This window comes from Hyperolius riggenbachi, chromosome 10, assembly GCF_040937935.1.
Source record: "Hyperolius riggenbachi isolate aHypRig1 chromosome 10, aHypRig1.pri, whole genome shotgun sequence".
NCBI lineage: Eukaryota > Metazoa > Chordata > Amphibia > Anura > Hyperoliidae > Hyperolius > Hyperolius riggenbachi.
Genome location: NC_090655.1, coordinates 281,855,426 through 281,877,790, shown reverse-complemented (window position 1 = coordinate 281,877,790; position 22,365 = coordinate 281,855,426). Strand labels below are relative to the sequence as shown.

Genomic DNA, 22,365 nt, shown 5'->3' with positions numbered 1-22,365 from the left:
CCCCCTGTGTTTATCAAACAATATCGAATTCCGCTAGCAGCCTATGAGTCACTATCGGAAATCGTTAAGAACCTGGAAAAGAAAGGTATTATCCGACCAGTACACAGCTCCTTCAATCATCCAGTACTCAGAGTTCTCAAACCGAATGGTCAATTCCGTCTCTGTTCAGACTTGAGACAGTTAAACAAACGAGTCTACATGTCTGGTTGGCCTGTACCATACATTGACCAATGCTTGGCGCAAATCCAGGGATCTAAAATATTCACAGCCCTTGACTGCGCACAAGGATATTGGACAATTAAAGTGGATGAAAGGGATCAATACAAACTGGCTTTTGCATTCGGTAACAAACAATATGCGTGGATCCGTATGCCTTCTGGGTACATCAACGCAGGCCATGAATTTGCTGTGTTCATGCACAAAGCAATGCCTGATGCAGCTGAACGAGGTACCCTAACTTACGTCGATGATATCCTTATCAAAAGTACAATCTTTGAGGAACATATTTCAGAGTTGAGATATGTATTGAATCAACTAAGAAAAGCAGGTGTTAAACTTTCCCTTCAGAAAGCTCAATGGTGCCGATCTAAGGTAAATTTCCTAGGACATGAAATTACTGCAGAAGGAATTAATCCACAGAAAAAGAAAGTGGAAGCAATCAAAAATACGAAGCCCCCCACAAATCTCAAGGAACTGAGATCATTCCTGTGGATGATGAATTATTCTCGCAAGTTCATAGATAACTATGCTGAGATTACAAAGCCGCTGTTGCAGCTGCTAAAGAAAGGAGTACAATGGGAATGGAATGAGTGTCATGAACAAGCTGTATCTGAGCTTAAAACAAAACTCATACAGGCCCCATGCCTAGCTTATCCAGAAGGGGGTAAACCCTTCTATGTTGAAACAGGTTTTACCAACAAGAGTGTAAGTGCAGTTCTTTTCCAAAAGCAAGAAAGACTGAATAAAATAATTGCTTATGCCAGCAAGTCACTATCACCAGTTCAAATCAAATTTAATAATTGCGAGAAGGCATTATTAGCAACTGTGTGGGCTTTGCAATATTTCAGAAGTTTTATTCAAGGTGAAAAGATCATTGTGGAAACTGCACACCAATCACTACAATATTTACAAAGTGATCGGATAAAAGAAGGGAACCTGTCAAACAGCAGGATAACGGCATGGACAATGTCCCTAATGGGATGGCCATTGGAAATCAAATATAAACAGGATACTAAAAACCCAGTAGCTCAAGGATTAGCTGAACTCCATGATTGCACCCATGTAGAACGTAAAGATGAGCCACCAGAAAATGATTTTCTGGAAGAGCAATCTTTATCTCCATATAAATCCTATGAAGAGGAGTACTGCAAATCACTACCATGTGCATATGTTGATGGCTGTTCTTTTCACACAGAAGGAGATGAAAGGATGCTGGTTGCAGGTATCGGTATCGTATGGAATAACATATTTCCAGAGATATACGCGGGATACAAAATTGGTCCCAAAAGTAGCCAGGTCGCAGAACTTGCTGCCGTGTATAAAGCTATACAAATGGCTATCAAACATGATCTTAAGGAGTTTGTTTTGATAACAGATTCTGAATATGTTCGGAACAGTTTTGTGGAATATTTTCCCAGTTGGAAAAGAACTAGTATGACGAGGAGTAACAAGAAACCAGTCAAGCATGGTAAATTGTTCTGTAAAATTGATGAACTGGTTAACACCCACGGTCTTGCCATCTATTGGAAGAAGGTAAGGGGTCATTCAAAACATCCTGGCGCTGATAAAGATGGGAATGATTTAGCAGATTCCCTCGCTAAGAAAGCAGCCATTGATGGTGAAATCTTCGATATCAATGACCTCATGGGAACTATCGAAGTAAATGTCACCACTAGGGGGCAGGCCCAAAAGGAGTCTCAACCCAGTGTGGCAACGTGGAGTCAAGATTCTCCTAGTGAGGATCTCATTGCAAGCCAAAAGGGGGATCCCATTATTGGTTTGTTTTATAAACATATTGAAAGTCCACAGGATTATCCCATCACCGTGGAAAGACTGCAGTGACAACGAAGAATTACGAATTCTGATGAAAGGTGTGTCACAATTTTCATTACAGGATGGGTTGCTAATACGAACCTCGAAAAACGGTATTACGCAATGGGTAGTACCCGCAGCATATCGGGGTCTAATGTTGCAACATGCTCATGATGCCCCGACAGCTGGTCATCGAGGAGAGAAAATAACGTATGAGTTATTAAGAGACTACGCTTACTGGCCACACATGTTACAGGATGTCAGGACATATTGCCAAGGGTGTTTGGTATGCCCTCAATTCCAGCCACAAGGTCCCACTCACAGGGCACCGCTGATGAAAAGAGGCATATCCATGCCATGGTCAGACATCCAGATCGATTTCATCGGACCGGTAACAACATCCTCAAAGGGAAATCGATACATGTTGACTGTAACATGTTTATTTACTAAATGGGTAGAATGTCTACCGAGTAAGACATGCAGTTCTAGTGTGTGCGCATCACTGCTCATTAACCACATATTTTCCCGATTTGGTCTTCCCCAGCGCATCGAATCCGATCGCGGAAGTCACTTCACCAGTGAAGTAATGACCAAAATGTGGGAAATCCTAGGGGTAAAACAGAAGCTACACATAGCTTACCGACCAGCCTCTAGTGGTGGAGTGGAGCGTTACAATCAATCCATTGTGAATATCCTGAAAAAATTTGTTAGCGAATCAGGTAAAGACTGGGACGTCAAGCTGCCACTAGTTCTTATGGCTATCAGAGCTACCCCAAGTGCAGCAACCAAACTTTCTCCATTTGAGATGCTCACAGGTAGAAAGATGGTGTTACCCCAGCATTTGCTTTACAAAACCACAGATCATAACTTGATGAATGCAACTACTGCACATCGATATGTGGAGAACTTACGAAAGCACCTCCAGCATGCCTTTGCATTTGCTCAAAGAAACATCGAAAAAGCCGCAGTCAGTACGAAAACGTACTATGACCTCAAAACTACACAAAAGGAGTATCAGGTTGACGATAAGGTTTATCTGTATAATTTTGCCAGAGACAAGGTAAAGGAAAAGAAGTTCCTCCCTTCATTGGAAAGGTCCATATCCAATCACCGATAAATTGTCTCCTGTGGTTTACAAGGTTAAAATCCCTAAGGGGGATGGCTTTGTTGAAAAATGGGTACATATTAATCAACTGCGTATGTCACCCTAGCTCACAGCTACGGAGAATTGAGCAATCTGAAATGTGTGCTAACAAATTATTTTCCTCCTGACAGGTATACCTAATGATGTGTTTAATCTCTACTAGACTCCATATTGAATCCATATTGACACAAAAAGATTTCATACCGGCGCAAAGATGCCCCACCTGATGATTGCCATCCTTTACGCAGTCCAAATCTTGGGGAAGAGTGCCGAGCCAAGTGTGGTGCCAGGTCCAGCATTCCTGATGTTACCGGATACCGCGGAGTTCATCATGACCAGATAGATGTTCCTATCCCAGAGGGTCCAGATGAGCCTAAACCCGCGATGTGTCGTTAAATGACGAGCGGATGTATCCGAGGTCCATTTGATGGAGATGCAAGTCTGATACCTGTTGCACACCAGATACTCACAGGAGTGAGTTATTCAAATCTTAAAACAGATCCGGAAAATCCTTTTGTTTGAACCAAAGGCCAAAGCAGTTCATCACTGTCACAATTGCTGTTTGCCACCTTTGCAGCAAGAGGAAACCTTTTTGTTTACAGCCGGAGTATCATTTGCCAGTTTTATGTTTCTCTCTTTAAGCGTCGGAACACGAGATTCAAATCTGTGAAAGTTTAATTTGCGACATAGCCACAAAAGATGGAACTTTGTTTATTTTTACTTTAAATGAGATTCATGAAGAAACTTTTGAGTCTATTATGGCTAGAATCTCATCAATCAGAGCAACATGAACTTCAATATGATGAAGAAAATGTTAAAGTCCATTTTTCCCTTTCATGCTTGGATTACAAATACAAAACATGAAGTTTTGTTCGCAACACGTTCCCACAGGAATGAAGAAAACGAAAAATGTTTCATAATCCTTGTTGTTCTTTTGAAATGATCACACACTGGAACATTCCAAAAGAAAAGGGGGATGTGTCGAGATTTCCATATGGCGGAATATCGTTTTTCCCAATAAATTGAACTGTATATGATCAAATAGAAATAAATCTAATATTTCCTTCCCTTAAGGTACAGAAGACAAAGACTTTTTAATATATGGTGATTATAGGTTAATATAGGTGCACTGATTATTAAGACATGTATAGCCTTTTTTAATATAACATGTCATGCTGAATTGTACAGTCTGTGTCTCTAAAGTGAGGTTAGCTATGAATAACAGGCAGTCAGCTGATGTGCTGTTTGCATGACTATGACTAATCCAGTTACCTTGAGTTGCCCAACATGGGAGTCTGAGAACAATGAGAAGGAGACAGTCTTAACTAGTTTTTGTTTAAGAATGGACTAGCATTTGTGTACAATTGCTCAAACCTTGCTGTATTGAATGCATAGAAGCCTCGAAATGGGAGTTTTTCACAATGTTTGTGCTTCCAAAGGTTACTGAAGTCCGGACACAAAAACAAGACTTAGGAAACATACTGAGTTTGCTGTCCGCAATTTTTCATATTAAAGAAGCATAAAGTTATATTACAATTCCCCATCTAGGTTCAGAGTTCAGACAGCACATATATGTATTATGGCATATCAATTAAGAAGGTTACCTTTATTTTTCTTATAGCTGGACAAATCAATAATAATATGAAAATGTATACGTATTAATATAAAAATTCTTTGAATGAATATATCTAGAACGGTATGGAAATGCTATATATTTACCCGTGTTGCATTATAGACAATTATATTAATGGATAAAAATCTGCTAACATTCAGTGTGTTGTAAAAAAGAAAGATCCATGGTGATTTTAAATATGTCACTATGATTGTTGGATAAAATCAAATCTATCTTGGATATGGTAGAAAAGGTCACAGTACAATCCATAATAAAACATAACCAGTGATCCAATCCAGATCAGCTATCCATAAGGGAATTTATAGCATTGATTTATTCACTGTGGGCTATAATTAATAGAACATGATCAAAATGTCTTTAGTTTCTCAAATATTCCATTAAGAATGTGATTAGTTATCCAACAGCACCTCTCGAGGATGAAATCCAGTATTGCACTTGGGTTAAAAATTAGTTATAGAAAACTCCCACTGATCACTCCCACTGCCTTGTGATAGGCTGGAAGATTTAATCTTATGGGCAGGTTTATAGATAATGGTGGGTATATAGATCTGAAAGGACAGCTCATAGGGAGGAATCATGAAAGAAAATTCAACAACAGATCATCAGATCTGAGCAGACCAGAACATAAGGGATCCAGGCCATCTGAATGATCACGCCCAAAGGAACACACCCTAGACTCCATATTGGTAACTATCAATAACCATTTTTAGTTATATGGCTTATCACAGCACAGATATCTGAACATTTGATTTATTGACAATTACTTTCTTATTTTATAGTCATTTATAGCCAAAAGGAGGGAGCTCTTTCAGTGCACAGAAATTGCTTACTCCGTATTTTTGATAAAACCCATTCAGTGGGTATATTTTTCTTTAGATAAACACAATCAATTGTTCTATGGATCGCTGGCTGTGAATTCCATAACTTGTTTTGGATAAAAGCGAGACTTAACCACTTTAACTCCCGCGGTACGAATTTCTCCGTCCTTTTTTTCCCCCCTAAAAAACCAGGGACAGAGAAATCCGTACTTTCCGCGCTACCGCCGCTGTCCGCGCTCCCGACGCTCGTGCGCGCGCACCCGCCGCTCGTGCACGCCGCCGCCTGCTCGCACGGAGATCAATGAACGGGAAAATCCATTCCCATTCGTTGATCTAAGCCCCCGCAATGATCGTGCTGCTTCTATTAGAAACAGCGCGATAATTGTGATCTTCCCAGCCTCTTACTGCTTCCTGTAAGCGTCCGGAAGGACGCTTACAGGTCGCATGTAAACAAACACACTGTGGCTATCTTGTGGCCAAATAGTAAACTACACCCTAAAAGCATTTTACATAAACCAACATTACATTTACACAATAAATTAACTCATTACCTCCCACACTCCCCAATTTTTTTTTTTTTTTTTTTTGTAATTAAAAAAAAAAAAATACAATAAAAAAAAACACATAAATAGGGACTGAACTTTTTAAATATTTATGTCAAGAGGGTATAACACTGTTACTTTATAAACTATGGGCTTGTAATTAGGGATGGATGCAAAACTGAAAAAAATGCACCTTTATTTCCAAATAAAATATTGTCGCCAAACAATGTGATAGGGACATAATTTTAATGGTTTTATAACCGGGACAAATGGTTACATACATTTCATGGGTTTTAATTACAGTGGCATGCTTTATTTAAAAACTATAATGGCCGAAAACTGAAAAGTAATAATTTTTTCCCACATTTTTTCCTATTTTCCCATTAAAACACATTTAGAATAAAATAATTCTTGGCATAATGTCCCACCTAAAGAAAGCCTAATTGGTGGCGAAAAAAACAAGATATAGTTCATTTCATTGGGATAAGTAATAATAAAGTTATAGACGAATTAATGGAAGGAGCGCTGAAAGGTGAAAATTGCTCTGGTGCTCAGGGGGTAAAACCCCTCAGTGGTGAAGTGGTTAAAGCTGTCTCCTCTAAGCATTTATATTTTGGTATTTTGACGTAGCATGTGCAGGCCACGCCTAGCAAAGTTTAGGATGACTCAATAGATATTTCATTCCAAAATTATATATATATATATATATATATATATATATATATATATATATATATATATATATATATATATATATATATATATATATATATATATATATATATATATATATATATATATATATATATATATATATATATATATATATATATATATATATATATATGTTACCCGTTTGCTCTGTGTAGTAACACAGACCAGCGGAGGTTGAAGTGTAGACAGAGGTAAAATTCCTGTAATTTATAGTTGATTGCATATCAATTGTGGGACAACGCCCAGTCGTTATATCCATTGAGTCATCATAAAGTTGTCATAGTTAAATGGTATAGCTGACATCAGCCATTTTGTTTTGATAGCGCCATTTTTGATTTTGATAGTGCCATTTTGATTTTGATAGCAGCCATTTTGTTTTCGATCGATTCAGCCATCTTGTCTCCAGGAATCCTGTGGTAAATTGATTGACACGGCCGGTGGCCATATTTGATGAGTCATAGCTCTGCACTGTATTTGAATTGACTGCTAAATGGTTTAAGCCTTTTGTTTTTGGTGAATACATATAATAACACTTTGATTGTTTTACTAAAGTTGTATTATCCAGCTCATTGCTCATTATAAGAATAACCTTACGAGTTTTTTTTAAATCAAAAATGCAATTTTATATTGTTTTGAGATATTGTAATATTTATTTGATATTAAATTGATATTTTTTACAAATTGGTCTACGTTTACATGTTTAGACCAGTACTGTGAGAAACCCTCGAAAAACGAACTCACACAGTTAGGCGTATGTTGGTATTTTTAGCTCCTCCCATTTTTCAGGAGTATTACATTTTTGATTTTATATTTTTTTTTACGCTTTATACGAACATTGACAAAACGCCCGACAATCTATAAACCCTTTAGCTCTCACTATAACCATTGATGGTAACGTGAACCTCAGAACACAGATTTTCCACAAACCCACTGAGAAAAATTAATATTTACATTGGGAGAATGAGCATCCACACCCTTTCAATGTGTTGGAGCTTAGTATTCTGTACAGGCAGATAGGCATCCAGTATAACAAGTTAGGACTCTTTACTGAAGGAAAATATGCAGAGATATATCATATAGAAGCATCAGGAAAAGCAAAAAATCTGAAGGATACGCTGGTACATAGCGACTTTCCACCATTCCGACCACATGGAGCTGCACTTACCTGGCAACCCTCCAGACAAACAGGAATGTTCAGTTGTGGCAACTGTACCGCATGTGACTTTGTGAAAAAAGCCCGGATCCTCCACCGACAGTAAAAATATAGGAACATTTAGGATCCGCAACCACTAAAGTTTAGTGGTAACGCACCGTTTCCCCTGCATGGGCTCAGGCACCTCAGGTGCAACACAGTGCGTTAAAGGGAACCTAAACTAAAAGGGATACGGAGGTTTCCTTTTAAACAATACCAGTTGCCTGACTCTCCTGCTGATGTCTTTAGCTGCAGTAGTGGCTGAATCACACCTGAAACAAGCATGCAGCTAATCCAGTCTGACTTCAGTCAGAGCACCTGATCTGCATGCTTGTTCAGGGGCTGTGGCTAAAAGTATTAGAGCCCATTTCCACTAGGAGCGGTGCGATGCAGCTACATAGCCGCATCACAGCGCAGGTGTCCTGAAATACATGCACGCCAGTGGAACAGTTTCCACTGCGCGCATGGTGTGCGGAGAGTTCCGATATTCTGCAGCATGCTGCAGATTTTTGCACGCCGGCATCCTATCTCCTCCATTCACTTCTGCACCGGGAGATGCGGAAGTGATGCGGGCGGCGGTGGAAGTGATGCGATGTGGCTAGGTAGCCGCATCGCATCGCTTTAGCAGTAGAAACGGGTCCTTAGAGATGCAGGAGAGTCGGGCAACTGGTATTTTTATAAAATGAAAAATCCATATCCTTCTCAGTTTAGGTTCCCTTTAAGTGTGCTAGGCCCCATTGCCTTGCCGTTGTGCTACTCTGGAAAAACAGTGTAATGTAATGCAGGTTTTCAATGCCAGTGTAAGAGGGGCCTTAGGGAAACTCCACAACCTATACACAAACAATCCAATCTGGACTCAACTCGTTTTCTTGAAAACTTCTCGTGAAACAGCATAAAAAGAAAACAATATTTTGGGTTACATGCCCTTTACCAAGTGCTTAAGCATCTGGTAAATGACAATCACTCCTCCAGGCAATGCAATGTAAACACGCCAACATTAATTAATTTGGGGGAGGCGGGAACAGACTCTACAAACTATTAATCCTTCTGAACTTAAGAAACAACTATAGCTATAAGAAGCACCATAAAATAAAATACTTCCCCTAAGCTCTCTGCCCTCCTGGCATTGGACCACTTCCAATACCTACCAGCAAAGCTGGCTCACATTATGGCCAAGCTCCGCAAAATGTCTAGCCAAGGCGTACTCTCTCTATTTCTCATCCTTCTCACCCCTCTTTCTCAAAGATTCACGGTTGTGTATGTTACTTTTATGCTCATTGAGCCTAGCATAATATTGTTGTACAAGTTGATGATGCCCATACTAGCTAGATACAGTGGGTTGCAAAAGTATCCGGCCCCCTTGAAGTTTTCCACATTTTGTCACATTACTGCCACAAACATGAATCAATTTTATTGGAATTCAATGTGAAAGACCACTACAAAGTGGTGTACACATGAGAAGTGGAACGAAAATCATACAGGATTCCAAACATTTTTTTACAAATAAATAACTGCAAAGTAGTGTGTGCATAATTATTCAGCCCCCTTTGATCTGAGTGCAGTCAGTTGCCTATAGACATTGCCTGATGAGTGCTAATGACTAAATAGAGTGCACCTGTGTGTAATCTAATGTCAGTACAAATACAGCTGCTCTGTGAGGGCCTCAGAGGTTGTCTAAGAGAATATTGGGAACAACAACACCGTGAAGTCCAAAGAACACACAAGGCAGGTCAGGGATCAAGTTATTAAGAAATTTAAAGCAGGCTTAGGCTACAAAAAGATTTCCAAAGCCTTGAAAATCCCACGGAGCTCTGTTCAAGCGATCATTCAGAAATGGAAGGAGTATGGCACAACTGTAAACCTACCAAGACAAGGCAATCCACCTAAACTCACAGGCTGAACAAGGAGAGTGCTGATCAGAAATGCAGGAGGCTTTGTATTGGTCTTTCACGTGGAATTCCAATAAAATTGCAGAGATCTACAGCTCAGGTGGGAGACTCTGTCCATAGGACAACTATTAGTCATGCACTGTACAAAGTTGGCCTTTATGGAAGAGTGGCAAGAAGAAAGGCATTGTTAACAGAAAGCATAAGAAGTCCCGTTTGCAGTTTGCCACAAGCCATGTGGGGGACACAGCAACCATGTGGAAGAAGGTGCTCTGGTCAGATGAGACCAAAATGGAACTTTTTGGCCAAAATGCAAAACGCTATGTGTGGCAGAAAAATAACACTGCACATCACTCTGAACACACCATCCCCACTGTCAAATATATTGGTGGCAACATCATGCTCGGGGGGTGCATCTCTTCAGCAGGGACAGGGAAGCTGATCAGAGTTGATGGAAAGATGGATGGAGCCAAATACAGGGCAAACTTGGAAGAAAACCTCTTGGAGACTGCAAAAGACTTGAGACTGGGGCGGAGGTTCACCTTCCAGCAGGACAATGACCCTAAACATAAAGCCAGGGCAACAATGGAATGGTTTAAAACAAAACATATCCATGTGTTAGAATGGCCCAGTCAAAGTCCAGATCTAAATCCAATCGAGAATCTGTGGCAAGATCTGAAAACTGCTGTTCACAAACGCTGTCCATCTAATCTGACTGAGCTGGAGCTGTTTTGCAAAGAAGAATGGGCAAGGATTTCAGTCTCTAGATGTGCAAAGCTGGTAGAGACATACCCTAAATACTGGCAGCTGTAATTGCAGCAAAAGGTGGTTCTACAAAGTATTGACTCAGGGGGCCGAATAATTACGCACACCCCACTTTGCAGTTATTTATTTGTAAAAAATGTTTGGAATGATGTATGATTTTTGATCCACTTCTCACATGTACACCACTTTGTATTGGTCTTTCATGTGGAATTCCAATAAAATTGATTCATGTTTGTGGCAGTAATGTGACAAAATGTGGAAAACTTCAAGGGGGGCGAATACTTTTGCAAGCCACTGTACTTTCTCTGGGGTCCGTCTGTTCCAGAGTTGTGTCCTTCAGACAACGGTTATCAGATCTAACGATAGGTTGCAGCCAAAAGTCAACGTAGATGCCGAGGGGCTCTAGGAGGGCGTCAACTGCAGACATGATGGGTCTTCTGAGGGAGAGGGGGTGCAATAAGTCTTTATGAACTTTCGCTTTCGGGGTTCTCAGATTGTCTTTTTTCAGTTACCATAAATCCCTGCTGATCCCCCCCATCACCACTGCCCCTTCTAGTAGCACTTCCACTTCATGTTTATACTGTGATGTTGGGTCTCTAACCAGCAATCTATACATATTAGTATTGGCTAATTAACCTGATTGTGTACCACAATGCCCCCCCACCTCCCCCCCCCGGTCTGACTGGAGAGTCCCCCTTTAAACTCCTCAGCGCTGTGTGTTCAGCTTTAGACAAATTGCATTGTCTCCTTCCTCCATCGGCTGGCTTGTACTGCCCCAAGTCCAAATCAATCAACACTGTGCAGTGCTAGGGAGGGGTACAAGAATACACTGAGGAGTACAGCACAGCAGTTGCCAATCACCACTGAGATGGTCACACAGTAATTGATGGCCACTCCCTGATCAGATAGTGATCTATTCCTGCCACACATAGGGGCCCATTCATAAAGCATTAGCACATTCCGTAATGCAGAAAACAGCTGACTTTACTGAACAAAAAAAGCAGTGCGCATGTAATCGCTGTATATTGCAAAACAAAATCGCCACAGAAACCGCCCAACGCGAACGGAACGCAATGTGAATGAGGCCTAAAGGCATGAAATAATACCATTGTAAGGCCTGGCAGATCTCTCGTTTTCCTTCAGCCTCTATGCTCCAATCTAGTGCCAGGACTCTGAGTCCGGCCCACGTTCTTCACCTATAGACAAGCCCCCGCTTGAACAGGACACATAATTTGTCTCCTGATTTTGGTTACCCCCAGATCTTACAGTGCAAGCTATAGAGACTGAGGCTGGGAAGACAAGAGTACCACCAGCCCCACAAGGCAAGACTATGCAGCTGGATAATATAGTGTGAATGCACTTGTGGAGGAGATAACACAGATCACACCAGGAGGTATGAACGAGGGAGCAAGATGGCTCAGAGCGACCGCAGCTCTGAGCTTCCGATAAATAAACAAGACACAATGGTTGCTCAGTGCGAACGCAGCACTGAGCATCTGATGTCCACCACACTGAGTTAACAAGGACAGACAACAGACAGAAAGAAGGAATGCTTGCCAATGTAATCACTGCCCCAGCAATAGCAAGCATCCACCCAGGCACAGACAAGACAAACAGGAAGGAGCGTAACTAAAAGCAACCACAGCTATAGTCACATCCACAGGATCAGAACTAGCAGGAATACTACCAGTCACCAACGTGGTGATGGCATGGTCCAAGCTATCAGCATAGGAAGGGCTTCACTGTACCTCCGCGGGTGCAGCAAACTTCCAAGCGAGCAAGGCAAGGTTAAGCAATACAATACAAACTTCACACAAGGAACCCAGCAGCCAGCTAAAGCAGAACTGAACGCTATGACAGGCAAGCTGTGAGAGGAAGAGCAGGCTTTTCTATGGACATCAGCCAATGAGAGCAGACATGCAAATTCCCACACAGCTGATTGGTAATCACTTAATCCTGTGCTAGTCTGATTGAAGACTAGACTGACTGTGAATGGAAAGGACTCTCATTACAAATACATGCAATATTATGCAACAACATGCATGCACATAGTTATTTGGGTTGAAAAAAGACATACGTCCATCGAGTTCAACCAGTAGGCAATCCAGAGTTGTCTGGCTGCAGATCAACTGCAGCAAGCCATAGGTGGATTCATGACAACATCCTGAGCTGCTCTGAACTGCAGAGTGATTGCAAATGGCAATGAGACTTATTGAGAATACAACCAAAACCAAGCAACCGAAAGCAAGCAGAGACATCAGAACTACCCGGGTGCAGTTCCCCTGCAACCAACAGGATATGGTACAGGAAGAGCCTGACAACCATCTGCCTTGAAGTGGTGAAAAGAGTGCGGAGTCTGTGCTGGGAGTCGTGACTCATAAGCAGAAGCAGCGATAGCTGTGACTGACAGGAGCAGGGAGCCAATAGAAACAGCCCCTGATCTCCTGCAAGTCTGACTGGTGGAATCTGATAGGACCTGCAGCCTTCACTAGTGGGACAAGCTTTTATACCCCTCAGGCAGCAGCAGAGCGAGAGCAGAACAACAGGCACCCCCTGAATACCTTAGGCTGTGTGGCTGTTTAACCTCTTGGGTCCCTATTTTGAAGATGTGTAGGAGCTGGTGGGGAAAATAACCTAAGCATAGCATCTGTAAAGTTTCTACAAGTTCTTCTAAGCTGTGGCAATTAAATAGAATGTTAAGAAAGTCTAACAGACAGATTCAGAGCAGATTCAGAGCAAGCAGAGGCAGTATAACAAAACATGTGCATCTAAAGGGATGTCTGGAATGCCTCTTCTATTGTAATGCCCTCACTGCAGGGAACAGCTTGTAACAACACAGAGACACCCCACTCTCTCTGTTACTAACAGCTTTTTGTCAATGGGCTTTGGTAATTCACAGAACTTTTACTGCACCTGTGAAATGTTTTATGAATTAGCACAAAAAAGTCTAAAATGCCAAATGCAGTATTTTCCCGCCTCCCTTTTATGAATCGACCCCATAGACAATCAATTTCAGCATTAAGTCTATTGGACTTCCGCTAGCTCTGGTATCCCTTTATTCCCTATTGAGCCCCAGAGCAGGCTGACGGGCCCCCAAAGTCACCCCCAAATTGTGTTTCCCCGGGGCCCCAGAGCAGACTAGGAGCAATGTCTCCCCCAGCTAATAGTGTCCCCACAGGACCCTGCAGAGTACTTGTGGCATCAACAGAAACTCGCCTATCTCAGCCGGAGCTCTCCCTCTTGTATTCTTCCGTCTTCATGATCCCTGCCCCCGTTCTGCACGACCCCCCCGGCATGTACATTCTCACATAACATGAAGACCTGGAGAAACACAATTACCTGGGGGAGGCCCGGGGAAACACAATTACCTGGGGGAGGCCCGGGGAAACACAATTACCTGGGGGAGGCCCGGGGAAACACAATTACCTGGGGGAGGCCCGGGGAAACACAATTACCTGGGGGAGGCCCGAGGAAACACAATTACCTGGGGGAGACCCGGGGAAACACTATTACCTGGGGGAGACCCGGGGAAACCCTATTAGCTGGGGGAGACCCGGGGAAACACTATTACCTGGGGGAGACCTGGAGAAACACTATTACCTGGGGGAGACCTGGGGAAACACCATTACCTGGGGAAACACTATTACCTGGGGGAGACCTGGGGAAACACCATTACCTGGGGGAGACCCGGGGAAACACCATTACCTGGGGGAGACCTGGGGAAATACTATTACCTGGGGGAGACCTGGAGAAACACAATTACCTGGGGGAGACCTGGGAAAACACTATTACCTGGGGGAGACCTGGGGAAAAACAATTACCTGGGGAGGCCCGGGGAAACACTATTACCTGGGGGAGACCTGGGGAAACGCCATTAGCTGGGGGAAACACTATAACCTGGGGGAGACCTGGGGAAACACTATTACCTGGGGGAGACTTGAGGAAACACTGTTACCTGGGGGAGGCCCGGGGAAACACTATTACCTTGGGGAGACCCGAGGAAACACTATTACCTGGGGGAAACCTGGAGAAACACAATTACCTGGGGAGGCCCAGGGAAACACTATTAGCTGGGGGAGACCTGGGGAAATACTATTACCTGGGGGAGACCTGGGGAAACACTATTACCTGGGGAGACCTGGGGGAACACTATTACCTGGGGGGACACTATTACCTGGGGGAGATCTGGGGGAACACTATTACCTGGGGAGACCTGGGGGAACACTATTACCTGGGGAGACCTGGGGGAACACTATTACCTGGGGAGACCTGGGGGAACACTATTACCTGGGGGAGACCTGGGGGAACACTATTACCTGGGGAGACCTGGGGAAACACTATTACCTGGGGGAGACCTGGGGAAACACTATTACCTGGGGGAGACCTGGGGAAACACTATTACCTGGGGAAACACTATCACCTTGGGGAGACCTGGGGGAACACTATTACCTGGGGAAACACTATTACCTGGGGAGACCTGGGGAAACACTATTACCTGGGGAGACCTGGGGGAACACTATTACCTGGGGGAGATCTGGGGGAACACTATTACCTGGGGGAGACCTGGGGAAACACTATTACCTGGGGGAGACCCGGGGAAACACCATTACCTGGGGGAGACCTGGGGAAACACTATTACCTGGGGGAGACCTGGGGAAACACTATTACCTGGGGAAACACTATCACCTTGGGGAGACCTGGGGGAACACTGTTACCTAGGGAGATCTGGGGGAACACTATTACCTGGGGGAGACCTGGGGGGGGGGGGGAGGGAGTAGTTGTGTTTATAATTGAAAGCTCCGTTATTGTATTTTTAATTTAAGACAAACAATGTTAATGTGTGCATTAACCCCTTCCCGACCGCCTAACGCCGAAAGGCACCAAGTCCTGGGGGTGGGGTGTTACAGGGGATTGCGCGCGTATCATTGTTTGAGTGATGGAGCTGTGCGATTGCCACTAGGAGACTGTTATTTACATTGTGCAGCGCTGAGATCTACTGCAGTGCTGCACTGGGGACAGCCGTGTCACTCAGCTGTCCCCTGGGGAGGCTCCAATCGCCATCCCCTCTCATAGGCTGATGTCTAGGAGAGAGGATCGCCCTGATTGGCTGGCGAGAGGAGGGGAGGAGGGGGAAGGGGAAGAAAAATAGAGACATTTATAAGGAAAAAAAAAACAACAAATAAAAAAATAAAATAAGGCAGCAGCAATCAGAGTCCACCAACAAAAAGCTCTGTTGGTGGGCAGAAAAAGGGGTGATTCATTTGTGTACTCAGTAATATGGCTCTGCAGTGAGCTATTAAAGCTGCATAGCACTTGTCAGGAACCGGCCCGCGGCACGCCTGCGTATACGGTTCCCGACTGCGGGTTTGACCAGATTGAGAGGGGAAGCAGCCTTAGTCAAGCTAAAACAAGGCTGGGACCCCTCAGAACACCTCTCACTGCCACCACTAGCGGTTCGCTAGACACTTCCACTCTGCTGTTGAGTCCTCAGCGCGCACTCCGCTTTTTCGTATTTGGGTCAGCTTTGCGCTTAGGCCAAATACGAGAACGCCACGCACCCACACACACACAGTTGCAATCTTACACTGTCATGAAGCAAAGACCCACTAACAGTCGTTCCGAACGATACTGTTAGCCACTCTGCTGTCGCTACTCGCACTGGCGTTGTTCGTACGTTGGGTCAGCTGCGCGCTTAGGCCAACGTATGACAAACGCCCCCACACACAATGCAATTACAATTTCATACGGTAGTGTTGCTCAAACATACAACTAGGCATGAACTTATACACGGTTACACTTCAGTCTCTTCTAGGCTATGAGTGTTAGTTTAGTACAGCAGAAGTCAAGCTTATTAAATAATGATTTAATATTCCATAAAAACATAGAACAATGCAGAACTTAATATATACAAATGATTACAAAAAACAAAGTAAAAATAGTTACAAGATAAAAGTTACAAAGATAACACACAAAGCGATTTTGCTTACCAAAATAAAGGGATCCAGATAGAAGAATCGTGGACTTTTGTGTGGACGGACACAGTCTGGCTAGACCAGGAGTCCACTAGCTTAGGCCAGGAGACCAGCCGCAGCTACCGTCAGAAGAGAACTGATTTGAGGTAGATGTCCCCTGGTTTTTATAATGAAATATTCGCCTCGAGGCTGTAAGCCTGTGTGGACGGGGGGAAGCTAGATTTAATTACATCCTCAGTCATAATTGGATCTCCAGAGATCTAACATCCACCTGCAAAACATGTACAATAGCCCACATACATGAAAAGACTTCCAATAGATGTAATTTACAGGGTATAGCTTGCACCTCCAGCAATAATTCAATTTCCTCACAATGAAATAGTGTTTAACACACATGCCAACTTTTGGTGCAGCTACTCTTCCTGACTTAGCCTACAGTTCTTCACTTCCTCAACAGAAGTGTAAATGTTTCAAGTGTCAAGGACTTCAACACACTTCACTTCTGCCATTGTCTTATTACCCCAAGCATTATTCACTGAAGTCCTCTTTAGATGCAAAAGTAGGTCTTTAAAGTTCCCTGACTATGTCCTGATTGGTATAATGGGACAATAGGGCTTCTAATTAGCTCCCTTCTCTCCGAGGAACTGAGGGTAATTGTATTCCACACTGTCACACAGAAAAGTACAGCTTCCCCCAAAGCCAGATGATGACCCATACATACGCATCTGAAGTACAGTACATAGCAGTCAGACAGGCAAATGAAAATATTATCCTTACATCATAAGCACCCCAGTATATTCCTGACACGCCCCCTCTTCCAAATGGCGCCGGCAGATGATTCTAACGAATCGTCCTGCCAAAGCCGACACTGACGGCCGGGCCTGGGGGGGTAATTCCTTAGCTCCAAGCTACAGGACTGGAAAGCTAGGTCAGGTTGCTGCAATGTGTCATTGCCCCTGACAACCTGACGTAACCAACCAGGGGAATGCGGGTCAGTGACAACCGTGAATTCGCGACCATAGAGACAGTGCTGCAGCTGGGGGAGGGTTCCAACCGTCGCTACACGCACTCTCTCTATAGTGGCAGGAGCTATCTCTCGGTCCCTTTGGGGATCGATTATCTGCTGGTCTGCCTCTTCCCCTCCGGACAGCTCCGAGGGAATAACTTCCCAGAACCCTCTCAGCCCGCCCCCCCCCAGCTGGTGACCTGCTGGCCAGACCCCTGAGCTCTTCCCGGGTGCTGTCAAATTGAACAGCCCCAGAGAGCTCAGTGCTGCCTGTCACACATTCCAGGAAGGCTGCAGACGGAGAGGCTCCTGGGCCCTCAGGGCCAGGTTCCGAATTAGATGTGGCTGACCCAGCAGCATTTGCCACTTCGGTGGACAGTCCCTCTGCTGTAGACTCGCTAGCGCTGCGGGTTACCACGGCAGCCGAGGGAGCGCCCACATTACACACATCGTAAATCACATCGCCTTTGGTCTTGAAACCATCTGAAGGGGAAGGATCTGGCCTGGTGCCGTCTGCCCCTTCAGTGGACAGTCCACCTGCTGCAGCCCAGCGAGCGCCGCTGGTTACTCCTGCAGCTGACGGAGTGTCCACATGACACACAGCATTATGTAGCACAACTCAGGTGACATCAGCATAATCAGCCCTACGTATATGGTCATTTGGGCCCTCACATAAAACATCAACATTACCTGCAGCATTATACACAGTGGTACTCAGCACTTCACAAGTAGCATCAACAGTTCCTGCATCGATCGCATCGATAGTCCGGGCGTCATAAATGACATTATCAGTTTCTGCATTCTTTGTATCAACATGTCCCACTCCAGGCCTAGGCACTGGAGACTCACTAGGGCTGGCTCCTAGCACACAGTCCATAGCCCCTGGGGCCTCGCCAGCACTCCCCACTTGCACAGCATTATCAAACAGTACCTTGCAAGAGTCCTGAACTTCTGCTGGGGAGGCGGGCTCCACAGGGTTTGGAGCAGGCTCATACCGGGCCACTAACCGTCCCAGGTCAGTACCCAGCAAAACGTTGGTGGGGATTTTGTCGGTTACCCCAACTTCTTTCAATCCGCTGCCGGCCCCCCAATCCAGGTGGATCAAGGCGGTGGGTATGGCTGGGGTGACACCCCCAATTCCTCTGACAGCAATCATTTTCCCAGGTATGTACTGCTCCGGGTTCACAAGCTGGGGATGTATGAGAGTCACTTCTGCTCCAGTGTCTCTCAGCCCAGTGGCAACTGTACCCCCAACCGTGACAAGCTGCAGATTCTCTGCATAGCCAGTGGCATTCCTGGTAGCACACAAAGCCGTTGGGACTTCACTGGCGTTTGAGGCCTCACTGGATTTTGGGGCCTCCCTCTTCCTCTCTGGGCAAGTCGTGCTGATATGACCCACCCTGTCACATACAAAGCATTTCCGAGTGTCAGGTTGCTTGAATCCAGGAGACAGCGGTGCTTGCCTCCTCTGGGTGCTGGGTGAAACAGGTTTAGCCATCTGTTCTCCTCTCCAGCTGGGCGTAGTAGTCCTCCGGGACTCAGGTGCTCTATGGGCGGTGTAGGCATCGGCCATTTCCGCAGCCTCATCCACTGTCTTTGGTTCTCGATCCAGCACAAACAGCCGGACCTCAACAGGACAAGTGTGTAGGAACTGGTCTTTTATCATCAGCTCCTGCAGGGCATCCAAGGTTTTAACTGACAGTCCTTTTAGCCACTGCTGGAAGGCAGTGCGCAGGTTGCAAGCATGATCCAGGTAGCTGTCATTAGGACCTCGCTGCACTGTCCTGAAACGTTTGCGATACACCTCTGGCGTGAGGTGGTATCGCGCAATGATGGCTTTCTTAATTGCCTCAAAGTCTGTTTCTTCCTCCTGGGGGAGACTCACAAACGCCTCCAGGGCCTTGCCTCTCAGCCCTGGTGTGAGGTATCTTGCCCACTGCTCACGGGGCACCCCATACTGCCGACAAGTCCTTTCAAACCCCTGTAGGAAAGTGTCTATGTCAGAGTCCTTCTCCATAGCGGGGAACTTATCCAAGGGGATTCGATGGACTCGCTCACCTTCGCGTTCTGCGGGTCCAGCAGACCGGTTCTGCTACTGAAGTTTAGCCAGCTCCAGCTGGTGTTGCCGTTCAGCTATCCCCTCCTCTGCCTGTCGGTGCAGTAGGATCAGCTTTAGGCGCAGTTCAGGATCAGCCGAGTTCAGTAGCTGTAGATCAGCTTCCAGAGATGGCATCTCCCTGCTCGGTGGATCGTCCAGGACATCGTCTCCACTCGCATTCTGTGGCGGGAGCGATTCCTCCTCTGGCGTGTCGTGAGCTGCATCCGCTGACGTTGAAGCACGGGCTTGCTCTGCCTCATACTCCTCGAGGGCACGAACCAACTGCTCCTTCGTCTGGCCGCTCACCGTCTCGATGCCTCTGTGCTCACACAGGTTGAGTAGCATCTCTTTGTTTTGCCTTGCATAGCTGGATGATTTCTGAGCCATCGTGTTGCAAAAAATAAAAAGAAAAAAAAAAGGGGGGAAGGGAAAGCAAAATACCACGTGTGTAATTTTGAACAAAAAAAAACGTATATAGATTCTGCACCAAGAATTCTGTAGGCTAGTTGCTTCTAGCAAGCTTCCAGCCTTTAGTACTCAGAATAGCGAGCTAAACTGCGTACTAATGTACTAAACGATCCCACCACTGCCAGCCAATTATGTCAGGAACCGGCCCGCGGCACGCCTGCGTATACGGTTCCCGACTGCGGGTTTGACCAGATTAAGCGGGGAACAGCCTTATTCAAGCTAAAACAAGGCTGGGACCCCTCAGAACACCTCTCACTGCCACCACTAGCGGTTCGCTAGACACTTCCACTGTGCGGTCGAGTCCTCAGCGCGCACTCCGCGTTTTCGTATTTGGGTCAGCTTTGCGCTTAGGCCAAATACGAGAACGCCACGCACCCACACACACACAGTTGCAATCTTACACTGTCGTGAAGCAAAGACCCACTAACAGTCGTTCCGAACGATACTGTTAGCCACTCTGCTGTCGCTACTCGCACTGGCGTTGTTCGTACGTTGGGTCAGCTGCGCGCTTAGGCCAACGTATGACAAACGCCCCCACACACAATGCAATTACAATTTCATGCGGTAGTGTTGCTCAAACATACAACTAGGCATGAACTTATACACGGTTACACTTCAGTCTCTTCTAGGCTATGAGTGTTAGTTTAGTACAGCAGAAGTCAAGCTTATTAAATAATGATTTAATATTCCATAAAAACATAGAACAATGCAGAACTTAATATATACAAATGATTACAAAAAACAAAGTAAAAATAGTTACAAGATAAAAGTTACAAAGATAACACACAAAGCGATTTTGCTTACCAAAATAAAGGGATCCAGATAGAAGAATCGTGGACTTTTGTGTGGACGGACACAGTCTGGCTAGACCAGGAGTCCACTAGCTTAGGCCAGGAGACCAGCCGCAGCTACCGTCAGAAGAGAACTGATTTGAGGTAGATGTCCCCTGGTTTTTATAATGAAATATTCGCCTCGAGGCTGTAAGCCTGTGTGGACGGGGGGGAAGCTAGATTTAATTACATCCTCAGTCATAATTGGATCTCCAGAGATCTAACATCCACCTGCGAAACATGTACAATAGCCCACATACATGAAAAGACTTCCAATATATGTAATTTACAGGGTATAGCTTGCACCTCCAGCAATAATTCAATTTCCTCACAATGAAATAGTGTTTAACACACATGCCAACTTTTGGTGCAGCTACTCTTCCTGACTTAGCCTACAGTTCTTCACTTCCTCAACAGAAGTGTAAATGTTTCAAGTGTCAAGGACTTCAACACACTTCACTTCTGCCATTGTCTTATTACCCCAAGCATTATTCACTGAAGTCCTCTTTAGATGCAAAAGTAGGTCTTTGAAGTTCCCTGACTATGTCCTGATTGGTATAATGGGACAATAGGGCTTCTAATTAGCTCCCTTCTCTCCGAGGAACTGAGGGTAATTGTATTCCACACTGTCACACAGAAAAGTACAGCTTCCCCCAAAGCCAGATGATGACCCATACATACGCATCTGAAGTACAGTACATAGCAGTCAGACAGGCAAATGAAAATATTATCCTTACATCATAAGCACCCCAGTATATTCCTGACACGCCCCCTCTTCCAAATGGCGCCGGCAGATGATTCTAACGAATCGTCCTGCCAAAGCCGACACTGACGGCCGGGCCTGGGGGGGTAATTCCTTAGCTCCAAGCTACAGGACTGGAAAGCTAGGTCAGGTTGCTGCAATGTGTCATTGCCCTTGGCAACCTGACGTAGCCAACCAGGGGAATGTGGGTCAGTGACGACCGTGAATTCGCGACCATAGAGACAGTGCTGCAGCTGGGGGAGGGTTCCAACCGTCGCTACACGCACTTTCTCTATAGTGGCAGGAGCTATCTCTCGGTCCCTTTGGGGAATGATTCTCTGCCGGTCTGCCTCCTCCCCTTCGGACAGCTCCGAGGGAATAACTTCCCAGAGCCCTCTCAGCCGCCCCCCCCCCAGCTGGTGACCTGCTGGCCAGACCCCTGAGCTCTTCCCGGGTGCTGTCAAATCTAACAGCCCCAGAGAGCTCAGTGCTGCCTGTCACACATTCCAGGAAGGCTGCAGACG

The 22,365-nt window shown here is 45.0% G+C and overlaps 1 protein-coding gene across 1 annotated transcript in view; it reads right to left on the bottom strand.

The window, feature by feature from the left end:
* LOC137537252 (uncharacterized) overlaps positions 1-22,365 on the bottom strand; it is a 1,269,057-nt gene that overhangs the window by 1,114,289 nt on the left and 132,403 nt on the right. The window lies entirely within an intron of this gene.